Source organism: Hyperolius riggenbachi, chromosome 5 (assembly GCF_040937935.1).
Source record: "Hyperolius riggenbachi isolate aHypRig1 chromosome 5, aHypRig1.pri, whole genome shotgun sequence".
Taxonomy (NCBI): domain Eukaryota; kingdom Metazoa; phylum Chordata; class Amphibia; order Anura; family Hyperoliidae; genus Hyperolius; species Hyperolius riggenbachi.
In genome coordinates this window covers 336,068,154-336,093,583 of record NC_090650.1, presented here as the reverse complement: position 1 = coordinate 336,093,583, position 25,430 = coordinate 336,068,154, and positions in this window count along the sequence as shown.

The window sequence follows — 25,430 nt, the reverse complement described above, 5'->3', positions numbered from 1 at the left end:
ATTTCACTAAAAATACACGAAATCTGGCAGAGGTTCTTCCAAAATACAGATAATATTGCAGTGGTTCCCCAAAAATAGATGTAATCTGACAGCAGCAGTTCCCCCAACATACATATAATCTGGCAGTGGTTCCCCAAAATACACTTAATCTGGCAGCAGAGGTTCCCCAAAAACACATATAATCTGGCAACAGTTTTCCCAAACAAGGTGCCCCCAGTATAAGTAGCCAGGTCTATAGGTTCCCCCAAGGGCCAGATTTACCGTAAGGCACTGTAGGCACATGTCTACAGGTGTCTGATGATGGAAAGGCGGCTCACTCCCCTCCCCAAGCACCTCCCGCCCACCTTCCCTTTGCAGAGTCCCAATGACAGTGTAAATGAGAGGTTACTCACCCTGCTCTCTGCATTCCACTGATGAGATCTCCCTTCAGTCAGGGTCACCTCTAGCTACTTAATACTTGGTTATTCTAGCTACCTAATGCTAAGGGACACCTATAGCTACCTGTGTCGGACAAGGGAAGTAAGAGAGAAGTGACAGCTGGGACTTTGCGGTGCAGTTAGGTTGGGGTTTGTAGTTTCATGGAGGGTAAAATCTAAGGTGGCAGGACAGCTGTGCCTATATACGTTCCTGTGAGGTAAATCCAGGCCTGCCAGTACCAATTAGCACAAACTTTCCACAAAGTTCCTGATGCATAATGAACCTGTACCAGCACTGAGAACCATAAATAACCATCACATTGTGAGCTACCTGCGTAATCAACAGATGCTGCACCTGCTACCTCTGCAAAGAGCTAATACAACTGTGATCTGTAGGTTTTTATTCATATCACATATGCCAGGACACCAACTTAATATAGGTTGCTTCATGTGTCTGGGCTGCTGTCTGTTTACGCAACAATGTATTTAGCAGTTATTCTGCATGAATTATTCAGGCAGTGCCAGTGTAGCATTCCTGATAACATAAAGACATCTTTTGTATTTAGAGTCCATATTTTGTCTTTTATTATTCTTTATTAATATATAAAGAAAGAAAATAACAAGATGTTCTATCCACACATCTAATTTAGCAAAATGTTGGCAGTGAGATATATACCATTGTTTGTAACAGATCATAAATTAAATATGACACAAACTTGAGAATTGAGATAAAGAAACGAAAAAAAAGTTTCCAATAATACATTTTTAAGCAAATAGTCTTTTGGTGTAACTGAGCCCACCTGCAAAACTTTGGAAGCCCCCACCACAGCCCGAATTAAAGAGGCACTGTAGTGCCATAGAGTAGAATGTAGTAAATTATTCAGTATACCCACTTTTATGTAAATGATGCTGATTTCAGCTTCAGAAACACTCTCTTTAGCTCTATATTGCTGTATATTGGTATGGAGCCCTGGCCTCCCAGTGTCACAGCCTAGTCTGTTTAGATATGTATCAAACGCAGATAGAACAGAGGCGCCAAAAAGAGTAAAAACACTATTATTTAAAAACAGTAAAAAGAGGGAAGGTAAGGTGGACTTACCTCCCTCTAGCAGTGGAAAACAAAACTCTGAGGTAGAGTAGAATGCATTTATTAAACAGTGTAACTCCTAAAGATGCAACGCGTTTCGCGGGCCACAGCACCGCTTCCTCAGGCTATACAGGAGTTCAAAAAAGCTGTATCCAATCCAAGTATTGAATGAGCACCTCTGGACAGAGGTGCTCATTCAATACTTGGATTGGATACAGCTTTTTTGAACTCCTGTATAGCCTGAGGAAGCGGTGCTGTGGCCCGCGAAACGCGTTGCATCTTTAGGAGTTACACTGTTTAATAAATGCATTCTACTCTACCTCAGAGTTTTGTTTTCCACTGCTAGAGGGAGGTAAGTCCACCTTACCTTCCCTCTTTTTACTGTTTTTAAATAATAGTGTTTTTACTCTTTTTGGCGCCTCTGTTCTATCTGCGTTTGATACATATTACTTATCCACCCTTGGTGGAGGGGTACGCCCCCTTTTTTCTCCTGTCTACAGAGAGCGACTTTTATACCCGAGTGGGGTCGGGTACCAATTCTCCCCACCTGCCTTTCAAGTGGTTGCCTGCTGGTGACCCTTTTTTGTGAGTATATTTCTGCACGAACTATCTAGACAGATTTTCTCTGTTAAAACTATATTGCACTATTGGGCTCTCGGTGCCCTGTTTTTTCTTTTGTTTTACTAGTCTGTTTAGATATGCGGCTCGCAGAATTGTCCTCCTAGTGCTTTTTAGGAGACCGGGGTCACTTTTCTCCTGAGTTTTCTCCTAGGAGATATTTTTTCATTTTCAATTCAAATTAACTTTTTAGCACTTTGCAATGAAAAAAGTACCAAAAAGTGGGTGAAAAGTACTGTCAAAATTATTTCAAGTATTTTTTTTCTTGCTGGGGGTATAAAAGGCATTTTATTTACAAGCTGTGTAAATATCACCTAGGAGAAAACTCCGGTGAAAAAGTGAATTGCATAAGGCCCCAGGTATTACTTATGCTGGGTTCAGAACACACGAGATGCAAGCATTCCACAATGATGCACCTGCCAGCAGTAAAGATGTTGCCACCTGTGATAAATGTTAGAGTGTAAATCCTCATAGATTTTACAAAGGGCAAACACTGACTAAATGACCTATAAATTAATATTCTAAAAATAAGCAAGTTTAGCTAATAGAAGTTGTTCAGTACAGTTTGTCTGTAACAGTATTAGGTAGGGTTCAAACCCCAAGACATTGGTATTAGATAGCCTTTGAGCCCATCCCCAGATAGCAGTATTAAGTAGATTTTGTGCCCTTCTTACCCCGAGTAACAGTATTAGGTAGACTTGGCCAAATGTTCAGAATCAGGGGCATAAGTACAGGGGAGAAGAATCTGCTACTGCAGGGGAGCCCAGAGCAATAAGGGGGCCCCAACTACAACTTCACTTCCTCCAATAAAGGAGTCCATCCTTCAGATCAGGCTTTTTTGTGGCTACACTTGTTATGGATGTAAAGATTATGATGTCTACATTTGTTTTATTACTCCTGCAAGATGGGCCCCCAGGCTGGGAGAGTCACCAAGAGTAGTCAAGGAAGAGGGTGTGAACATTGACGGGCAGGCCTGGATTTACATCACAGGAGCCTATAGGCACAGAAGTCCTGGCGCCTTAGACTTCACCCTCCATGAACCTACAAACCCCCCACCAAGCCACACCGTAAATGTGTGCTGGCTGTCCCGGCTGTCACTTCTTCCTTACTTCCCTTGTCCATCATAGGTAGCTACAGGTTCCCCTTCATATTAGGTAGCCAAGTATCCTTAATATTAAGTAGCTAGAGGTGCCCCCAGGTATTAGGTATCTAGAGAAACCTCAATGTTAAGTAGCTAGAGATACCTCTGACTGAAGGGAGATTCTGTCAGTGGAATGCAGAGAGCAGAGTGAGTAACCTCTCATTTACACTCTCATCAGGACTCTGCATATGGAAGGTGGGAGGGAGGCATTTGGGGAGAGGAGTAAGCCGCCTTTCCACCATCATCAGGCGCCTGTAGGCACGTGCCTACTAGATATGGCTCAAACCTCCTATTTTCGGTTCGCGAACCTCGAACAAGAACTTCTGCAAAAGTTCGGTTCGTGCGAACTTTAGCGAAACGCAATAGACTTCAATGGGGATGCGAACTTTGAAAACTAGAAACATTTATGCTGGCCACAAAAGTGATGAAAAATATGTTTCAAGAGGTCTAACATCTGAGTTTTTGCATGGAGGAGTGGGATACACGCCAAAAGTCCCAGGGAAAAATTTGGATTTGACGCAAAGCAGCGTTTTAAGGGCAGAAATCACATTGAATGCTAAATTGCAGGCCTAAAGTGCTTTAAAACATCTTGCATGTGTATACATCAATCAGGGAGTGTAATTAGAGTACTGCTTCACACTGACACACCAAACTCACTGTGTAACGCACCGCACACAGCTGTTTGTGTAGTGACGGCTGTGCTGGACTGGTGCGCACCATGGCCAGAGTGCAGGCCATGGCGGTTTTCAAGCCCATATGGTCGCCGGGCTGTGATAGCTCAATGATAGAACAACAGTGACTGTCCAGCTGATCTAATTTGTTCTGTCCACAATGAAGCAACAACCTTATTATCTTGGGTGTGCCCCCCCCCCCCCCATATAGCCGGCGGTCATTGCTTCATTATGATACGCAAGCCCCTTCACCGTGGCAAGGTAACGATCACGAAGGGGAATTGACAATTGTACATGCCTTTTGTTTTGTTGTTGCAGCTGCAGAAAAATTAGGCAGGCGTGTACACGCACCAGAAAAGTTATTATAGCGGCCATTGCTAGCAGCGGCCTTAAAAATTCAGGAATCCGCCTGGAGTCCTGGACCCTGTTGGTGGTGGCGGAGAAGGCAGTCAAGAGGCCTGCAGGCAGAGATGCTGTGTGGGGACTGACTTAGTCTTGGGGCAGGCAGTCACATGGCGTGCATGCAGAGATGCTGTGTGTGGGGACTGACTTAGTCTTCGGGCAGGCCTGACCGTGCTTTGCAGACCAAGCATCCGTGGTTAGATGGACCCTTGACCCAACATTGTGTGCCAGAGATGTCTCCACTTGCCTTTCAACATCACGGTACAGTTTAGGTATCGCCTTTATTTTTTTAGAAATAATTGCAGCCTGGTATCTTACACTGCAGTGTGTGGCTTTGCTTTTGTGTGCTGCTTTTCCAGGTGGTCATCCCATTGCAGTTTGTGCTTTGTATTCATGTGCCTTCGTAAGGTAGTTGTCCCTACGCGGTTCTTGGTCTTTCCACGGCTCAATTTTCAGTGGCAGAGAGTACAGATGGTATTGCTCTCATCTGAGGCAGACACACAAAAAAATTTCCACACCGCTGAGCCCTGTGATGAGGGCACTTTGGTGATGGCTGCCGACGGAGTGTTAAGTGGGGTGCCAGAATCAGAGCAGGAGGAGGAAGATATGTTACGCTTCCGTGCGGAAGCTGAGAAAGATGAGGTGTTCTGTGTTAAATAGTCAACTACGTCCGGACAATATTGGGGGTTGATGGCATGTGCCTTCTTCTGAACACTGTACTTTGGTCGAGGGCCGCACAAAATCACAACAGTGCGACCTCGAACAGACCTGCCAGGTGGCCTGCCTCTGGCTCTGCCTCTTGTTTTGTCCATATTGGGGGGGGATGAAGTGAAAGGTATGCACTGACTTGACTAATACAATGTACGGTTACACAGGTGCAGTGAACAGGTTGCAGTGAATGCTGGTACAACAATGCACTGTTACACAGGTGCAGTGAACAGGTTGCAGTGACTGCTGGTACAACAATGTGTGGTTACACAGGTGCAGTTAACAGGTATGCACGGACTGGTATATAAAACAGCATGCGGTTACACAGGTGCAGTGTACAGGTATGCAGTGACTGGTATTACAAATGTGCAGCTGTCACACACACAGGTACTGTGAACAGGTGCAGTGGCACTGCGTGCAGTCACGTAGGTAGGTAGGTAGGTAGGTGCACTGAACAACAACAACAGTTAGGTATGCAGTGATTGTTATTACAAATGTGCAGCTGCCTGTCACACACACAGGTACCCTGAACAGGTGCGGTCACGTAGGTAGGTAGGTAGGTGCACTGAACAACAACAGGTGGGTATGCAGTGATTGTTATTACAAATGTGCAGCTGCCTGTCACACACACAGGTAGTCACTGAATGTAATGGGCCTGGTAGTGGCACAGTAGGAATTACCATTACCATGATTTGCAGTAACACCCCTGTTCAGAATGAGCTCCAACCTCCACAACCTCCACTAAAGAATAACATGCACCCTTTGTTTATCTTTGGATGGCCTGGAATTAATTCAATAAATAAAAAGTACACTGACATGTTATCGAGCTTATTGAGCTAGCTCTATATTTACAAAAACTTGAACAAGAAAAAAAAACAGTGGCAGCAGTTTTATTAAGACAATTAACAGTAACCTTAGGCCTGTGTTGTAAACATTTTGTCTTCTGTTATCAAGCTGAACCTTATACTAATGAGATCTTAGTTGTATTCAAGAAAACTATACTAATCATGCAGAAATAGCAAACACAATTACAGAACAACAGCAACCTTTTGTGTGAAAAGTCCAATTTACAACAAGGTAAAGAAAAACTAGAGTTCACCCCCGGGCATCATAAAGGGGGGTACATTACATTTTAAGTTGACCATTTCTTGCCAGCTCATTGCTGCTAGAAAACTGTGCTTGCTGCTATTATTTCCCTCTAACAGGCTTAAAGTGATGCTCTCCTTGTCCAAAGCAGTAATACCAGCACTTGACTAAGCCTAGAATCTCTTTGGAGCTTATTTACTGAAACGATGGATTGTACATTGTGGTGCTTCCTATCTGCCAGACAAGAAACAGCATACCACACTATTCTGTATGTCCATTGAAATGGATAGGCAGTACTGCATGTGTACAGAGCAGTTTCTAGGCAAAATTGCACCCAGGGTGAGGGTGTACCCTTACTCTTTAGGGACAGTCACACAGCCACAGGTCACAAGTAGATCTGCCTAGTGCCTACTTACTAGTGACCAGCCGCCAGGGGTGCTTGGATGTGCCTCATCCACGAATTCGGCAATCCGCGTGGTTGCAAAAAAAAAAATCCGCATTCGGCGCTGCCGCATGCGGATTTTCGTCCGCGTCCACGCAACCACGTGGATTTTCTGCCGTGAATGGCGTAATCACGCGTGGATTCCCGCCCGGAGGCGGAATTTCTTTTAACGTTAATAACAAAGCCCCCATACATGCTACAATCCCCCAAATTGCATGGATTATCGAGGTGATAAGGGGCAACATAACTTCAACATAAAAAATTCCCAAAATTATTTTTTTTAATGGCTTTTAAAGACAAATCACCACTGTAAATGGGGCTATTAATTGGTAATACGTGGTTTTAAAAAGGGATATACGCGTTAAGCAATCAAGGAGGTGAAGGCGAGTTCCAATGGCACTTGGCGGCGAAGGTACCGCTGGAGGAGGATGAGTGGCTGACGCCAAAAACGCCCCAGAGAGGTTTTTGTAATTTGTTTTTTTTTTTTTCTTTTTTTTGCAGCAATTAGCAATGACATCGCAGCAGAGTTGTCAGTGGACACGGGCAGTGTGAACGCAGAGTGCAGTGGTGGTAGCGACTGAGTCAGGAGAAGGACTATGCGGGCGGTCAGTTCAGCAGCACAGAAGGACCACGGCAACATACTGGTAGTAGTAGTAGCAGCACAGCGTCATAGTGCTGGCCAAAAAATTAAATGCACCCGGTGACCCGGGCAGTGTGAACGCAGACAGAGTACATTGGTGGAAGCGAGTGAGTCAGGATGAGGAGGACAATGCGGGCGGTCAATTCAGCAGCACAGAAGGACCATGGCAACATACTGGTGGTAGTAGTAGCAGCACAGCGTCATAGTGCTGGCCAAAAAATTAAATGCACCCGGTGACCCGGGCAGTGTGAACGCAGACAGAGTACATTGGTGGAAGCGATTGAGTCAGGAGGAGGAGGACAATGCGGGCGGTCAGTTCAGCAGCACAGAACAGAAGGAGCATGGCAACATACTGGTGGTAGTATTAGTAGCACAGTGTCATAGTGCTGGCCAAAAAATTAAATGCACCCAGTGACCCGGGCAGTGTGAACGCAGAGTGCAGCAGCGGGAAGCGACTGAGTCAGGAGGAGGAGGACAATGCGGGCGGTCAGTTCAGCAGCAGCAGCACAGAAGGACCATACCAACATACTGGTGGTAGTAGTAGTAGCACAGTGTCATAGTGCTGGCCAAAAAATTAAATGCACCCGGTGACCCGGGCAGTGATAACCCAGACAGAGTGCATTGGTGGTACCGTGGTAGCGAATGAGTCAGGAGGAGGAGGAGGACAAAGCGGGGCGTTCAGTTCAGCAGCAGCTTTGTTTTTAACACAATAAATGCACTTGCTCAAACAACAATGGCCTGGAGATAATCCTCTCAGCACTACAGTCTAGCAAGGACAGAGCTTTTCCATCATGGCCGCTGCTTTATATTCAGGAGGGGAGGGCATAGCTCCCCTCCTGTGATTGGTTGCTAGGGCCTGGCTGGGGCCCTCTGATTGGCCTGCAATGTGTCACTTCCGCATAGTTTGACGCATTTCCGCTAACCACGACTTCAGTGCCGGGTTTCACGAGCGTGAATGCGGATTTCTGTCCGCATTCACGCGAAGCCGAAGCAGATTTTCGTGGTTGAAAATCTATTCACGGCTTAGCGTGTCCGAGGCGGAATGTGTCAAAATGGTCGTGAATCCATGCGTAAGCGTGATCACGACCTGGCGGTGAGCACCACTGCCAGCCGCTCATCCAGGAGGAAGGAGGGAAAACACACAGGCGAAGAGAGCCCGGAAAGCCGACTCCTCCATGGGCGCCATGCACTGACAGACTGCAGTACCGCTACAGGACATCAGGTGTCATCACGAGGTGCATCACATTGGTAGTATTGTCTTGCACTCACTAAAGGATCAAACCCATAGTCTTTAAGGGGAGTGCGACAGCTGAAAAGAGGGATGACACCCTCTATGCAGTATTCAACAAGGAAGAAAGCTGGCACATCCAAAATCAATCTTTATTGGTTCCATGTAAAAATATGGCCAACGTTTCGGAGCCACGTAGGACCCCTTTATCAAGGCAATATTTGCTGCTGCTGATCCCAGTGAATGCAAATCGCTGTCAGCGAGTGTTAGAGGAGCCAAATCCCAACTTCCTATGCAGAATCTTTTGTACAGCAGCAGACAGATCTTTGCCTCAGAGCAAATATTACCTTGATAAAGGGGTCCTACGCGGTTTCGAAATGTTGGCCATTTTTTTACATGGAACCAATAAAGATTGATTTTGGATATGCCAGCTTGTCATCACAAGGTGGTGACATGATGATGACTTGATGTCTGATGCAGGCAACCCAGGAGGAGTCAAGGAAGGTGATCGCGCTGCTCATCTTCTTTCTTCTTCCATTTTGCTGCACTGCCCATCACCAGCTTCCTAGCGGCTATGTCCTTCTGCCTGCGTCTCCCTTCTTCTACTTGCCAGTCTGCGCCCAGGGCACTTGCCCTGCCCAAGAAACGGCCCTGCATGTTTATATCAATAGGCCAATAGCGATGCTCAGAAGTATACCAAAGAAAACATATTAGTAGAAATTAACAATCACAACCAATTCCAGAGAGTCGGTATAGGGAAATGTACTATTCAGCATGTTTCCTGCAAGGGAAAACTAACCTTTTGGGTATGCATTTCTATAAATATGTATAGAAAATGCTTGTATAAAGGTATCAAACATATGACAATTCAGACCAAACACTAGAGGGATGCTAGTGAGAAGTGAGAAACAGAATGCACCACCTATATAAGAGTTGATAGTGGCATAGTGTCACACATCAACTCAAAGGAGATTTGTTTCATTACAAATAAATCACATACCAACCATTTGGTCTGCTGGGTTGGAGTTCAAGGGGGAATATCTGGTCCAACGGGCGTGTGCCCCTTCGTACACTAACCTCTAGCTTGGGTGGTGGGAGGACCAGATTGTCTTTGATGATGATATGCTTTTCTTCATATGACGTACTATGTATTGTTTTGTTTTGGGGCCGCTACATTGATTATATCCTTATACTATGGGACGGCCCACAAGATCTTTTTGAGTGCGAGTAGTGGCCCTGAATAATAACAAAGTAGCGATGTTGTTCATACTTGAGATCAACTTAGAACGTATAAATGTTCTAGACATTCAGATCTCAAAGAACCCGAATGGCAATCTGAATACAGAGTTTACTGCAAACCTATTGCCACTAGCATGAACAAGAGAGGTGTTGTTGACCATATCTCTGAAAACGTTACAATCTTCTTCTACACCATTTGTTCCAAAGCAGAGTTGGTCAAGTTTACTTTCAAGGTCAAGGGCTTTCCTAACCTGCTGATATTAAGTCGCTTATTGTTTTTTATCTTTCGCCTATGGACTTCGCCAGGGCTGGATGCATATGTTGACTTTTGAGATGATGAGTCTCTGGTCTGTCCAGCAATTTGCGCCACACATGACTTTAGTCACTCAGACATCCTGCCTGTCCCTTCTCCTCACTATAAAGATAATCAATGGAGTTCCAGTGCTTGCTGAATAAGTGCAGCCTGGACATTTTGTTTCGGATGGGTAGGTGGAAGACTGTGTTTGTTATCAGCAGATCATGAGCTGCAGAAGTCCTTAAAAGTAGATGACCATTGCTGTTGCTTTTACCAACTCCATTCCTCCTAATAACTCCCTACCAAGCATGATGATTTGTACCAACTCTTGCATTAAAGTCACCCAGGACAACACATTTGTCTTCCTTGTGCTCAGATGCTATGAGGAGTTCAAAGTCTTTGTAAAACTGGTATTTAAACTCTTCAGGGTTTGTCATGGTGGGGACATATGCACTTATAAAGGTATCATGGCACTTTCCATTAAATCATTAATTGTCAAGGTTGTCTGGTCAATCACCACAGTTCAGACTGTATGCCCATATGACTGACCCAGAGCCCAGCCTGTAACAGCTGCACAAACTCCTACCTAACACAATACTACAATACACCCTGCAGGTAGATGTAGCATACAGTCTGACAGGTAGTTAATTCACCAGGCAGAACCTGAATACTTGGCAAGACAATGTAAGCACAGTGGATATATATGATAGTCACCTGAGGCCTAGTAGATGAGGCTAGCCAGACGAGTGAATCCAGTGGCAGAGATGCCAGGTGTTCCTGGTGACAGTAAGGTAGTCCAGATAGTAACTCTCCAGAGATAGAGTAGTCAAGACAAGCCGAATCAGTCCAGGCAGAGTTCATGCAAATCCGTGTCCAAGCAAAGGTCAATCCAGGCGGCAAGGCAAAACGTAGTCCAGGTACAAGGCAAAGTTGGCAACAGGAATCCAGCAGAGATAAAGCATGGTCAGGACACAAGGCAGCAGTCGGAAACAGAAATCAAACAGAGTTTAAGCGTGGTGCCGTGGTCAAGATATAAGGCAATAGTCGGCAACAAGAATCCAAAGAAACAGTGAGTGCTACCCAGCAACAAGCCAAAGCTAATGGTATCACGAGCGATGACTGGGGGCGTTTACCAGGTTTAAATACTAGAGCTAACCAATCAACAAAGGCAGAATTGGAAACAAGCCAAAAGCAGTACAGTGTGTCAGCTGATCAGCTGACACGCAATCATGAACATCAGAGTTACTGCTTACATCTGCAAAGCGCGTACTGAGAATGCGTGCTTCGCCTATCCAATGAGAGCTGAGAAGTCTCCTGCATTCCCGTGATGTCAGCGGCTTGCCGAGACCTGGAAGTCGGAGCTGCAGCCCGAGTCTCGGCATTCCGTCGCTGACGTGAACCGGCGGACGGTGACCTTACATTAATATTCTTTCTTGTAATTTCAATTTTGACCGCAATGGTTGGGATTCCCACCTGCCATGGCAAGCAGGCCAGGAGAAGACTATGTTTAGGGCACCTTTTCTAGCCTCTTCCTCAGACCATGGAGATAAGCAGAGTGGTCCTGACTTGGGCTGCTCAAACACCCAGCAGGCTACCAAACTTGACTACTGCTTCAATCTAGAAGAGAGTGAACCATTGCCCTGGGCCGCCTGTGTTTAGTGTTGTGGCTACAGCTTCCAGCGTATCCACACCTGCTGCCTCATCGCTTCTCTTTCTTGTTCTGTACAGTGGATGGCCAACAGTGTCCTTATGTGTCTTACTGTACCCTATGTCTGCTCCACAGCACTCAGATGGGTCCGCCTTCTGTGCCTGTTGAATCAGTCAAGTTATTTCCTCCAGTGGCATAGCTAAGGAGCTGTGGGCCCCGATGCAAATTTTACAATGGGGCCCCCCCCAAGCACTCTATACATAACAATTGATACGGCGCACCAAAATCTGCCAAGGACAACCACAGTGTCAGAGGAGCAAGAAGGGGATCGGGAACAGTTTGTTAATGATTACCACTATTCAAAGTATCTATAGAAGCGATTATTACCAGCACAGGACCAATAAAGAGCTAATACTGCAGTTGAGGGAGGGCCCTTCGGGCCCCTCTGGCCCAAGGGCCCCGATGCGGTGGCTACCTCTGCATCCCCTATTGCTACGCCCCTGATTTCCTCCGCTCAGTCTGCCCGATCCAGCCTTCACATGCAAGGATAGACATGCCCTGCCTTACCGAGGGTTAAATCCTGTCAGCGACCCTCACCTGGTTTTGCCGGCCAGTCAAAGCTGTTGCCCAGGGTGTCGCGGCTGTTGCATTTAAAACAGCGGTGAGGAGCCACAAGTGAAGAGTGAACAGTAGAAGAGTAAGAATAGCAGCATTAAATGTATATACAATGCTATATAGACGTAAAGGAGCAACAGTTTGTACAAAAAAAATTACAGTACAGAGAACGGTAGATTATAATTAATCATCTTCTCACTAGTATTTTTTATTAGCTAAACTACATAATTAACATTGGAGTGAGTGTGCTGCAGTGACTTGACAGTTTAGTTGTCCAACAGAGGAAGCTGTTTTCTTCATTTTTTTCACAGCACTTTGGTTATATAAACATTTACAAATACACCTGAGCGCTGAGGCAAACATACTGTAATTGGTTAATAAATCATTAGCAATGTTTAGTTTACATTGTTTGATTGTTATACGGTTACAGCCATTGCATCAGCTGAACATGTTTATTATTTAAGGGCCCGTTTCCACTCGGAGCGGTGCGATGCAGCTACATAGCCGCATCGCACCGCAGGTGTCCTGAAACACATGCACAGCAATGGAAGAGTTTCCAATGCGTGCATGTTGTGCGGAGCGGTGCGGAGCGATCCGAGAATCTGCAGCATGCTGCAGATTCTCGTACGGCCGCATCCGCCCACAGCCGCGTCCCATCTCCTCCAATACACTTTTGCATTGGGAGATGCGGAAGTGATGCCGCAGGCGGCGAAAGTGATGCGATGCGGCTAGGTAGCCGCATTCGCATCACTTTGTAGTGGAAACCAGCCCTTAGGAATAAATGACCAAAAAGAAGAAAGAAACGTCATCACAGCAAAAACAATTTTGTACTTTTTGCCTGCTCATCCCTAAATAAAATTAAAAAAAAAAACCTCAGTGATCCTCATAACCCCATAAGAAACAAGGAATTGACAGGATATACTAAAGGGTGTGTACACGCATCCAATTTTGATTGTCAAATGTTTGGCAAATGTTATCACGTCCTTATAGTCATTGGTAGGTGGTAGGGCAGCTCCTTCTTGCTGGACTTAAAGGACAACTTACCCAAATTAAAAAATACAAGATTTCAGAAATAAAATCCATTTTCTAAATTATAATAATAAATAGCAGCCTTTTTTCAGCTGCATGATGACAAATATAAAATATTTTACATTTATTGGTAAAACGCCTCCCTTCCTTTCGTATTGCCGGGAGGTTTTGCGAAAGGAGGAATTGCTTGCTAATGGCTGCCACCTGTATAACCCTAGTTATGAAAAGAAAAGGGTGAAAAGCATGCACTGAAATGCTCATAGGCTTGAAGGAGTGTTTATTTATCTTTGTAAGTGTCAGAGTGGTGCAACTAAATATTTTGAATTAAAATAAATATTTGGTTTGGGACCGCTTTAAGTGAGAAGAATATGGAGGCTGGCATATTTATTTCCTTTTAAACAATACCAGTTACCTGTCAGCCCTACTGATCTATTTAGCTGCAGGAGTGTCATAATATTATAACACCGGAACCAGCATGCAGCTAATCTTGTCAAATCGAACAATAATGTTAGAAACACTTGATCTGTATAGGCTTGTTCAGGGTCTATGGCTAAAAGTATTAGAGGCATAGGATCAGTGGGATATCCAGGCAACTAATATTGTTTAACAAGGAAATAAATATGGCAGCCTCCATATCCCTCTTGTTACAGTTGTCCTTTAACCACTTCACCACTGAGGGGTTTTACCCCCTGACCACCAGAGCAATTTTCACCTTTCAGCGCTCCTTCCACTCATTCGTCTATAACTTTATTATTACTTATCGCAATGAAATGAACTATATCTTGTTTTTTCCGCCACCAATTAGGCTTTCTTTAGGTGGGACATTATGCCAAGAATTATTTTATTCTAAATGTGTTTTAATGGGAAAATAGGAAAAATGTGGGAAAAAATTAATTATTTTTCAGTTTTCGGCCATTATAGTTTTTAAATAATGCATGCTACTGTAATTAAAACCCATGAAATGTATTTGCCTTTTTGTCCCGGTTATAAAACCGTTTAAATTATGTCCCTATCACAATGTTTGGCGCCAATATTTTATTTGGAAATAAAGGTGCATTTTTTTCAGTTTTGCGTCCATCCCTAATTACAAGCCCATAGTTTATAAAGTAACAGTGTTGTACCCTCCTGACATAAATATTTAAAAAGTTCAGTCCCTAAGGTAACTATTTATGTATTTTTTTTTATTGTACATTTTTTTAATTTTTTTTAATTACAAAAAAAAAAAAAAAATTGGGAGTGTGGGAGGTAATAAGTTAATTTTTTGTGTAAAAGTAATTTATTTGTATGTGAAAAATGTGTAGGGTGTAGTTTTACTATTTGGCCACAAGATGGCCACAGTAACTTTTTGTTTTAATGCGACCTCCAAGCGTCCCTCCGGAAGCTTGGAGGAAGTACTTGGAGGCTGGGTAAGTGTGTATCTTTTCACAATGATCGCGCTGCTCATCGGAGAGCAGCGGATCATTGCGGGGCTTAGATCAACGAACGGGAATGGATTTTACCGTTCATTGATCTCCGGGCGAGCAGGCGGCGGCGTGTTTACTAGCGGCGGGCGGCGTGTTTACGAGCGGGAGCACGGGTAGCGGCGGGAGCGCGGAAAGTACGGATTTCTCCGTCCCTGGGGGTTAAAGGATGGAAAAGGTGACGAAGAAATCCGTACGGGCGGGGGTAAAGTGGTTAAAGGGAACCTGAAGCAAGTACAATTATTTAAAATAAACACATGACGTAGCTGCTAACGAATATAACACACTTACCTCACCGTCAGTTCCTCTCAGAAGCTCTCCATTTTCTTCTTACCGTGATGCCTTCCAGTCCTGACAATATTTTGGCAGAACTGAAATATACCAGTTGCTGTCAGTTATATATCAGCAGCTCAAACAACAATTAGCACCAAGATACTGTGCTGATAAACGGAGCAATATATAACACAATAGTTAAAAGTCCAATTTGACCAAGCATTAAACTACACAAAAGTCTAAACAAGTTAAAGCTGTGGGGCGCTCCTCCTGGATGCACCATCAACAGTATAGTTCTTTAGATAAGTGGATAAGAGCTCATAAATGATTGCTCTCTGTAACATCAATGAAAGAAGCCCTGTAATGATCCGCTCAGCTGGCTGCACGGGCAGACAGCTGGTTGACCATTCCTTAAGTCTGAGGGCTGCAGGTCTCTGGAAAAGAGACCTGTCTTTTCTTTCCAGGTTTCAGACCTGTTCTGCTGCTGAGGAATTTGCATACATTTGTTATGCAAATCGCCTACCCTCCTTTGAAGGCTGGCAGTATAAATACCATGGTCTCCCAGAATCCTTTGCTGGTCATCCTTCATGGTTTGTTTCTGATGAACTCTCCTAGAGTATCAGCCCTGTTTGTTTGCTAAAGTTTATCTTAAAGTAATTCTTGGGACTGCACTAGGCAGCTCCTCTAGTGCAGTCAGGTTGCCTTATCTGTTTTGTCTGTGTTGCCTCTCTGCTGCGATTGTCCTGTCATCAGCGGTGGTCGACAGGAAATCGTTCTGTCTGTCTGGGGGTGCTAACCAGAGCAGCGGTTGCTACTGGTAGCCCCTTCTGTTCATCTGTCTGGATCGCACTAGCCTCTAGTGGTAGCGGCTGTGGATCCTTCTGATCTGTGTTCCTGGAGTGTAAGCTGGAGCAGCGGTTGCTACTGGCTACCTCATCTGTCTGTCTTGTCTGTTTTTGCTCATTTGTGTTACTTGTGGCTAGTTAGGGTGGCTTGCTTGTCTCTGTTGCGCTTTTCATGCGGAGGCCGCGCCGTAAACACGTTCTCTGTTGCGAATGAGTGCGGTGTTCACGTTTAGCTAGCGTTTGTTATTTTCGGTATCTTCTTGTAACGGTTGTGGAATTCTCTCCGTGATCAGCTGCAGAAATCCTCCACAAGCGTATAATTTGCGGGGACCCAGCAGAAGGTGCAATGCACCTGTAGAGGGAAATTCCTGTCGGCAGGTGGAGCTGTGGAGTGCAGAGGAACAGCTCCTCTGCCCTACCACTCACGCCAGACAGGAATTGTATGAAGGGAAGAAATGCAATCGCAAGAGAGGCGATTGAGAATGAGCACAGAGACAGATTCAATGTGTGTGCACCAAACTAGTCGCCAACTCGCGACGGTGCACACACCACAGCAGATACGAAGTAGGAACGCGATCGCGAGAGGTGCGATCGCCAGACGTGACACAAGGCTACAGCACGGTGGAGCATGAGAGTAGCAAAGGCACAGCAAATCATACAATGAGGAGATAAGGAAAATAACAAACACTAACTGAACGCGAACACCGCACTCATTCGCAACAGTGCACGCGTTCATGCGCGGTCTCCACGTGATAAGCACAATAGAGACAAGCACGCCTAACTAACCACCGACAGACAAACATGAAACAGAGGACGCGAGCGCTTGCTTAACGGTTACCTCACCGAGCCTCCAGCAAGCGTTCGTAGCAGACAAGACAGACACACGAAAACAGGGACAAGCGAGAGATAGGATCCACAGCACTAGCGAAAAGAGGCCAGTGCGAACCCGGGAGACAGAGAGATGGAGATTAGATGGATCCACAGCACTAGCGCTAGGCGAGTGCGATCCAGGCAAGACAGATAGAGGAGATAGCTGGTAGCAACCGCTGCTCCAGCTATACTCCAAGAACAAAGATCAGAATTACCTCCTGTCGACCACCGCAGGGACAGGACAATCGCAACAGACAAACAAAACAGATATGCAATCCTAACTGCACAAGAAAACCTGCCGAGTGCAGTCCCAAGAATTACTCTTAAGCTAATCTTTCAAACAATGAGCAAGGCTGACACTCTCCAGAGTGTTTCACAGGAAGAATCCTTATGACCAGCCACTTACTGTGAGAAACATAGCTCTTTATAAAGCAAGCCCACAGGGGATGTGGCTAGGCAATATGCATGACAAACATATGCAAATTCCTCAGCAGCAAGCTGCACAACTGACAAAAGGTCTCTCTTCCAGAGACCTGCAGAATGCAAACCTGAACAGTGATCAAAAGGCTGCCTGCCTGCGCAGGCAGCCAAGCGGATCCTCACACGTCTCATTGTTGTTTGCTGTGCCTTGCTACTCTTGTCCTCTGTCTTGCTCGGTCTTATGTCATTTCTGGCGATCGCCTCTCTCGCAATTGCGTTCATACTTTGTTTCTGCTGATGTCTGTTCACCGTCGCTGGGTAGCGACTAGTTTGGTGGACACACATTTATTCTGTCTCTATGCTCTTTCTCTTTTAGGGCTATCCAGCCCTGCATTGCTTCAACTCGTGCAATTCCCATTTGGCATCTGTGGCAGTACAGAGGCTGAGTCCATCTGTACTCCACAGCTCCATCTGTCGGTGGGAATCTCCCTCTACAGGTGCTTAGCACCATAGCTGGGTTGTACTTAATACACGTTTGTGGAGGATTTCCGTAGTGTCGGCGCACGTTCAGTGCGCTGACCACGGAAATAAAATCCTGCATACGTTACAAGACCCCCCTTCGGGGAAAGACTCACCAGACTCCACGGCCTTCTGGGCCTGTTTTCACTTTCAGGGTATTGGCCAGTGACCACCCCGCAGCCTTCAGTGTCTCCAAGGCTGTGTGCGCAAAAAAAAAGAGCTCCACATAGCGTAAAAGCGTACTGATTTATTATAAAAACTAGCAGACCCAAGCCCGTTTAAAAACGGGCTCTAGGGTCTGTGCTTCACGCCACCGCCCACCACACACATGCGTGTGCGCATCCGCCGCACACCCGGCCGCCCGCTCACACGCCCGGCTCCCTGGCCCCGTCCCTGTCCTCCTGTCTCTGTGAGGCTGCGACCGTGCTGCGCACATGCTCAGTAGCAAAAATCACGCACCCAGCAGACGCAGACAGCACACGCAGGGACACAGGGGTTTTATTATAGCGGATTCTATTGTATCACAAAAAGGTTAAAAAGTCCTGTGCCAGCCAGCCCCTCAGTTTACAAGGATAAACCGCTATAAAAGCCAATGAGAGGATGCAGGGAACAAACTGCACTCGGCTAGTGGCTATGCCGTACCGATATCATTCTAGGCTGCCCGCTTCTTAATGTGCAATAAAAAATTGGATATGTGTATGCACCCTATAGCCAATATATCCCATTTTTATTAGCTAATTGTGCAGGTTGTGCAGGTAAACTCTCATACTACATAGATGAGATACAATTCCAAATAGAATGTGTGTATGCACACTCAAGCTATACCCAGAAATGAAATTCCTGTTGTTGAGCAGGGATCGGGGTTCAATCCCTCGGGGCAGGGGGCAGTTTGTGCTAAAGTACCATACAAACTTGTTGCTAGCCTAAAGGCTAGAGACACATTTGTTGCTATAGAGAGGGTTTGGAGGGACAAGCAGCACACAACGGACCAGCTGTCTGAAGGCAGAGCGGGGGATGGGGAGAGTAATGCACTCGTGGTATGCCAGATCATTTCTTGTCCAAGGTGGTATTTATCAGCCGCCTAAAATTGATCGAGTGTGTATATGCAGCTTCAGATGGAAAGAGATAGGAGCGGGAGCCAACTCTGAATCTGGAGACATAGATAGCAGGAGCCAGGGGCGTAACAATAGACCCTGCAAGGTATGCAGCCGCAGAGGGGCCCAGAAGCTGCAGGGGGCCCATGGGGGAAATGTCTCTTTTCCCTGTCCTGAGAGACTGACAACTAAGGGCACGGAGAGAAAAAACTTTCTGCTCTTTGCACAATTGTTCTAATGACTGCATCTGCTCAGCCATTGATAAGGAATCATAGAAAGTTTTGCAGACAAAGATTTGTAGACAGTCCCTATTCAGTGTTTAGCAGGGTCTTGTGTACAGCTTTGCTCTACCCCCAGCCTTTCTACCCCTCCCCAAGTACTGTGTATTGTAGTGATGCTTGAGGAGTCTGGGCACGAAGAAAGAAAAAGGGGGGGGGGCCATTCAAAGTTCTGGAGGGGGGCCCAGTGATTTCTAGTTACGCCCCTGGCGGGAGCAGATCATAGTACCACTATATAATATCAACAACAAACAAAATCACACATAGCCACAATGTACTGTAGATTTCATCTTCCAGGCAATGTGCAAGATGACAATAAAGGTTTGCCAGTTATCATGGTCATTTTGTGGAAAGTCTGCCAAAAAATATCTTTTTATTTTTAACAGTATTTTATTTGTTTTTTACATTTAAAATAAGCAAAATACAAAAGATTCAAGAACTCGTTCTGATAGGATGATACGATTATAGAGATAAAGTGAACGGACAAGCTCTTGGGAGACGCTGCAAATTCAGCATCTACTTGGCATGAAGCTATAAGCCAAATGTACACATAAAGTCAACTGAGTCCCACCTCCTTAAAAAGAAAATGATAGAAAAAGGGTGTCAGTCTTGCCCATGACAAAGAGGTCAAGCATATCCTCTTTGACATCCTGAATAGTGGGAACCGTGGGGTATATAACCACCACCGGTTATAGATAGAGTTTTTTAGCAGCTCTCTGATGATCTCCACAATTCAACCTTTTCAGGAAGTGGGAGATTTGATCCCAGAATTGTACTATTTTAGGGCAATTCCAAATGCAATGGACCATATCAGCATTGGCTTGCTTACATTTAGGGCATTCTGCTCGGTAGTTGTCAGGAGGGTGTCTATATTTAATGTTAAATGCATATTTGACATGATCAATGGAAAAAAGGTGAGATTCCTTGCAAGCTTCATTGATCATTTTGAGGAAAGTGCCGAGCCCTTCTAAAATTTTATCAAATAGTTTTGGAATTGAAAAGTATTTATTCCATCTCTGTAAATATTGGGATGCTTTGTCCTGGGACTTTTAAATTTCGAAGACCCTTGTGTAACTCAGATAAGCATAGTCTCCCGTTTCCTGGTTTGAGAAAATGATTAAATGGAGTAAACATTATGATACTAGATACATTGGAGAGATGTCTATGTACATAGGACCTAATCTGGTCATAAACAAGAAAGTCAGTTGGAGGGATGCCCCACATTCTATGAAGTTTAGAAAGTTTCCACCTCCTGCCCTCAGGGATGTAAAACACCTGACTAAATTCTACAATACCTTTTGTTTCCCATCTAAGGAAGGCCTTGTGTTACATACCAGGAGAGAAATCTGGTGTACCCCACAATGGTAAATACTTGGAGATTCTCCATGGCAAATGAAACAATTTTCTGACCTCTTTCCAGGTTACCATAGTGTCACAAACAAATAACCACATTATGTTTTAACCTAAGAGAGAGTGCAAGAGGCCTGAGAGCACCCTGCCAGGGCTCTCTCTCTCTCTCTCTCTCTCTCTCTCTCTCTCTCTCTCTCTCTCTCTCTCTCTTGAGAGAGAGAGAGAGAGAGAGAGAGAGAGAGTAGTTGGAAAATTCTGAGGTTTTAGATACCCAGTCTCCGACGTGCCTTAGCATGCATGTCAAATTATATAATCGTATGTTGGGAATATTAAGACTTCCTAGATCTTTTGGTAACTTTAATTTTTCTAGTTTAATTCTCACCCTTTTGTTGTTCCACAAGAATTTCGAAATGGCTTTATTTAATGTCTGGATATCAGAATGCTTCAGAGTAGTGGGAGTACCTGCATAGGGTAGAGCAACCCTCCAAACGTTATCATCTTAGCCAAGGCAGCACGGCTTGAGACACTGAGGCAGGGTGTGCCAGTTAGTTAATTGCGCAACAAGTTTCTGGATAAGGGTGGTAATATTGAGATGATATATAGAGTGGGGGTCGCCAAAAAACATCTTCTCACATGGTTCTACAAGAGCAGCCAAGGATAGGGCCAAAGGTGTATATTGCTACCTGACATAACATGTGGATTGTTATGTAATATATCTAATATCGCTATCTAATATTGCTATCATCACCCATCGCATGTCCATAAGAATGATATGTGTGAATTCTGGAGTAAATTCCTTCTTACAGACTTTAGTCACAAGGCCCTACTGTGTTAACAATACTGTAGAAGTTTAATCAGTAAAATGAGCTGCAGCTGGCAATATTTTGATTGAATATAAGAGATTCAGCTGATTAGTCCTGTTATAAAACAGGTGCAATATGCATCTCTCCATAATTTACCATGTGAGGAGACTGAACAGCTGCTATCTTGCACACTTACATAACTATATTGTTCTAAAAAATCTTCCACAAAGAGTGAGAAACGGAAATAATGCCAAGGCAAATTATAACATCAATCAGTTTTGTATCAGATTTCTTTAAATGACCACCTGATCACATAACTGTAAAGTTATTTCATACTTTGCATATGTATTATGCAATCTTTTTGTATTTCAGGCAGACACATAAAGGTAATTTTAACCTGAAGAGATGCTACCTCTGACCACTAGAGGGGGGTGTGCTACAAAATCAGCAAGTTAGATGTAAAACTTTATCAAAGTGGTATCCTTCCTAATACATCTCATCTAAAATAGACAAAAAGGGGTTGTGTGGGGTAAGGAAGGTAATTGCTACTGCATGATCTTTATTATTAATAATAATGTGCATTTATATAGCGCTGACATTTGTCTACAGCACTTTACAGATGACATCTATTATTATTGATTTACAAAGCACCAACATATTCTGTGGTGCCGTACAAAGTAAAAACCAAACAAGGGGTACAAAATAATACAGACAATGGTATACACCAGTATACAAAATACAGAGTTGGTACAAAATACAGAATTGGCACAAAGTACAGAATTGGTAATAGCAGTGACAAGATTAATATGAATAAATGTGTAACAAAATCCAAAACACAAAAGGGCGAGAGAGAGCCATGCCCTTGAGAGCTTACAATCTAAAGGATTCTAAAGCTAGGTTCACAGTGGTCCGTTGCATAAAGCATTCAATATACTGTAATGACTGTGAACTGCAATGGAGACTGGACATAGACTTTAATACAAAGCCTGTGAACAGCCCCATAGAATTATATGGGCAGTGAGTTGTAACGCAGAATTATTCTGCAACACAACTTACCACTGTGAACAAGGATCTAACAATATCTGTCCTATAGAGGAGCTCACAAATTCCCATTGCAACAGTCTATTGTTCCTACCATAGTCTCAGGCCCTGTTCACAGTGGTCAGTTACGTTGCAAAATAACTCTGCACATACCTCCCAACATTTTGGAAAAGGAAACCGGGACACTTAGGCCACACCCCTAACCACTCCCCCAACACACCCCTAGTCCCACATGCCATAAAGATTGTTTACTACTTTTTTTTTTTTGTATTGATCGAGGTGCCAGCCGCCAATATGAGATGCGGGATGCCGGCAATCATATACATTCATACATTCCTACCTCCCTCCCTCCCTCTGAATGTGCCCCGTGTCCCCCTGTTTGCAAAGTAAAGTGCGCAGCGGAGCGGCTTTCATCTTACCGTCCATCCTCGCATACCGGCATCTGGCTCTTCATTGATTCCTGCTTCCTGTGACGTCACAGGAAGCAGAATGAAGCCAGATGCCAGTATGCGAGGATGGACGGTAAGATGAAAGCCGCTCAGCTGCGCACTTTACTCTGCAAACAGGGGGACACAGGGGCACATTCGGAGGGAGGGAGGGAGGTAGGAATGTATGAATGTATGTGATTGCCGGCATCCCGCATCTCATATTGGCGGCTGGGGCCTCAATCCTTTTTTCCCCCTCTCTGCCCATTGCCAGCCAGGACACAAGGGGGCCATACCGGGATAGCGGGAGAGCCCCCCGCCAAAATCGGGACAGTCCTGCATAATTCTGGACTGTTGGGGGGCGTGCTCTGCAGTCAACTCACTGCCCATACAATTCTATGGGCCTGTTCACAGTACTGCGTTGTAACTAGTTGTGTTATTCTAACTTGCTGCATGCAGGCTTTGTATTAAAGTCTATGTCCAGTCTCCAGGGGCATTTCTAGGGTCCTTGGAGATCAGTGGCACCTGTGGGCACCAGGCGGGGAGGCAAAAAAAATGGGCGTGGCCATGCGGTGAGTGGGCGTGGCCATGGGTGGGGCCAAATGTACATGAACTTAGCAGCGGTGTAAGCTACGGATAACGGGCCTGCCCATCGAAATATTGGACGGAGCCCCCTGTCCTTTATTTCGATCATTTACAATCAGTATAGGCATAGATCAAAGATGTATACGCACATACAATTTTGATTGGTCAATCACTGACCCCCAATTTCCCACCCCCGTGCAGTAAGTGGGCCAACAGACAATGAATTTTATGAACAGAGCTAAAATTGGCTAATCAAAATTGTATGTGTGTACCAGGCTTTACAGCTAATACTGTACATACTGAAAGTAGCAGGGATCAGCATACAATACAGCTGGTTTACAATCAATAAAGGCACAGAGTAGCACCTTACACTGTACACACTGGAGGTAAATCAGCACACAGTGCAAGCACTAGAGAACAGCGTATACTGTACATACTGTAGGCAGCAGAATTCAGCACACTGCAGCTAGCGTGCCAAAAATATGACGATCACGTTGTGCGGCGTGCTTATCGCGCCGCACCAAAAAATGGGTGGGCCATGGACCAGAATATAGGTGTGGTAACGGGTGGAGACAAATTTACATGAACCTAGCAATGGTGGGACATCAGATTAGGACAGTGGTGGCGAACCTTTTGGAGGCCGAGTGCCCAAACTGCAACCCAAAAGTCACTTACCGGTATCGATCGCAAAGTGGCAACAGCAATTTAAACTAAATACTGTGCAAACGTTTTAACTCATACATGAACATTATGGAAAATCCAAGTTGAAAATAAACTGTGAAGATAAACAATTTCATCCATCCTACTCCTGAAAAATGTATTCAATTTTTTAGAACCTCCCAGTTTTATTTTCTGTTTTAAAACGCTAAAAAAGTAGGTTTAATGCTATTGTCTCATATGATAAGGATTCAGCTTTTCCCATAGTCTCGCAGTTAGCAATCATGTGACCCCCAACAAGACATATTCAGCAATCATGAGGCCCCCAACAAATCAGGAGGCCCCCAACAAGACAAATTCAGCAATCATGAGGCCTCCAACAAATCATGAGGCCCCCAACAAGACAAATTCAGCAATCATGAGGCCCCCAACAAGACAAATTCAGCAATCATGAGGCCCCCAACAAATCATGAGGCCCCCAACAAGACAAATTCAGCAATCATGAGGCCCCCAACAAATCATAAGGCTCCCAACAAGACACATTCAGCAGTCATGAGGCACATAAATAGACAGCATTTCACATAAATAGGCAGAATGCCCCCTTAATATGGTGACCCCCCAAGTTAGGTAGTGAGTGACAGGGACCCCCAGGTTAGCTAGTGAGTGACAGGCGCCTCCAGTTAGGTAGTGAGTGACAGGGACCCCGATAGTGAGTGACAGGGAGCACCTTTAGGTAGTGAGTGAGTGCCAGGGAGCCCCTTTAGGCAGTGAGTGAGTGACAGGAAGCCCCTTTAGGCAGTGAGTGAGTGCCAGGGAGCCCCTTTAGGCAGTGAGTGAGTGACAGGAAGCCCCTTTAGGCAGTGAGTGAGTGACAGGGAGCCCCTTTAGGCAGTGAGTGAGTGACAGGGAGCCCCTTTAGGGAGTGAGTGAGTGACAGGGAGGCCCTTTAGGGAGTGAGTGAGTGACAGGGAGGCCCTTTAGGGAGTGAGTGAGTGCCAGGGAGCCCCTTTAGGAAGTGAGTGAGTGCCAGGGAGCCCCTTTAGGAAGTGAGTGCGTGCCAGGGAGCCCCTTTAGGGAGTGAGTGCGTGCCAGGGAGCCCCTTTAGGGAGTGAGTGCGTGCCAGGGAGCCCCTTTAGGGAGTGAGTGACAGGGAGCCCCTTTAGGGAGTGAGTGAGTGACAGGGAGCCCCTTTAGGGAGTGAGTGACAGGGAGCCCCTTTAGGGAGTGAGTGAGTGACAGGGAGCCCCTTTAGGGAGTGAGTGACAGGGAGCCCCTTGAGGGAGTGAGTGAGTGACAGGGAGCCCCTTTAGGGAGTGAGTGCGTGCCAGGGAGCCCCTTTAGGGAGTTAGTGCGTGCCAGGGAGCCCTTTAGGGAGTGGGTGCGTGCCAGGGAGCCCCTTTAGGGAGTGGGTGCGTGCCAGGGAGCCCCTTTAGAGAGTGAGTGCGTGCCAGGGAGCCCCTTTAGGGAGTGGGTGCGTGCCAGGGAGCCCCTTTAGGGAGTGAGTGAGTGACAGGGAGCCCCTTTAGGGAGTGAGTGACAGGGAGC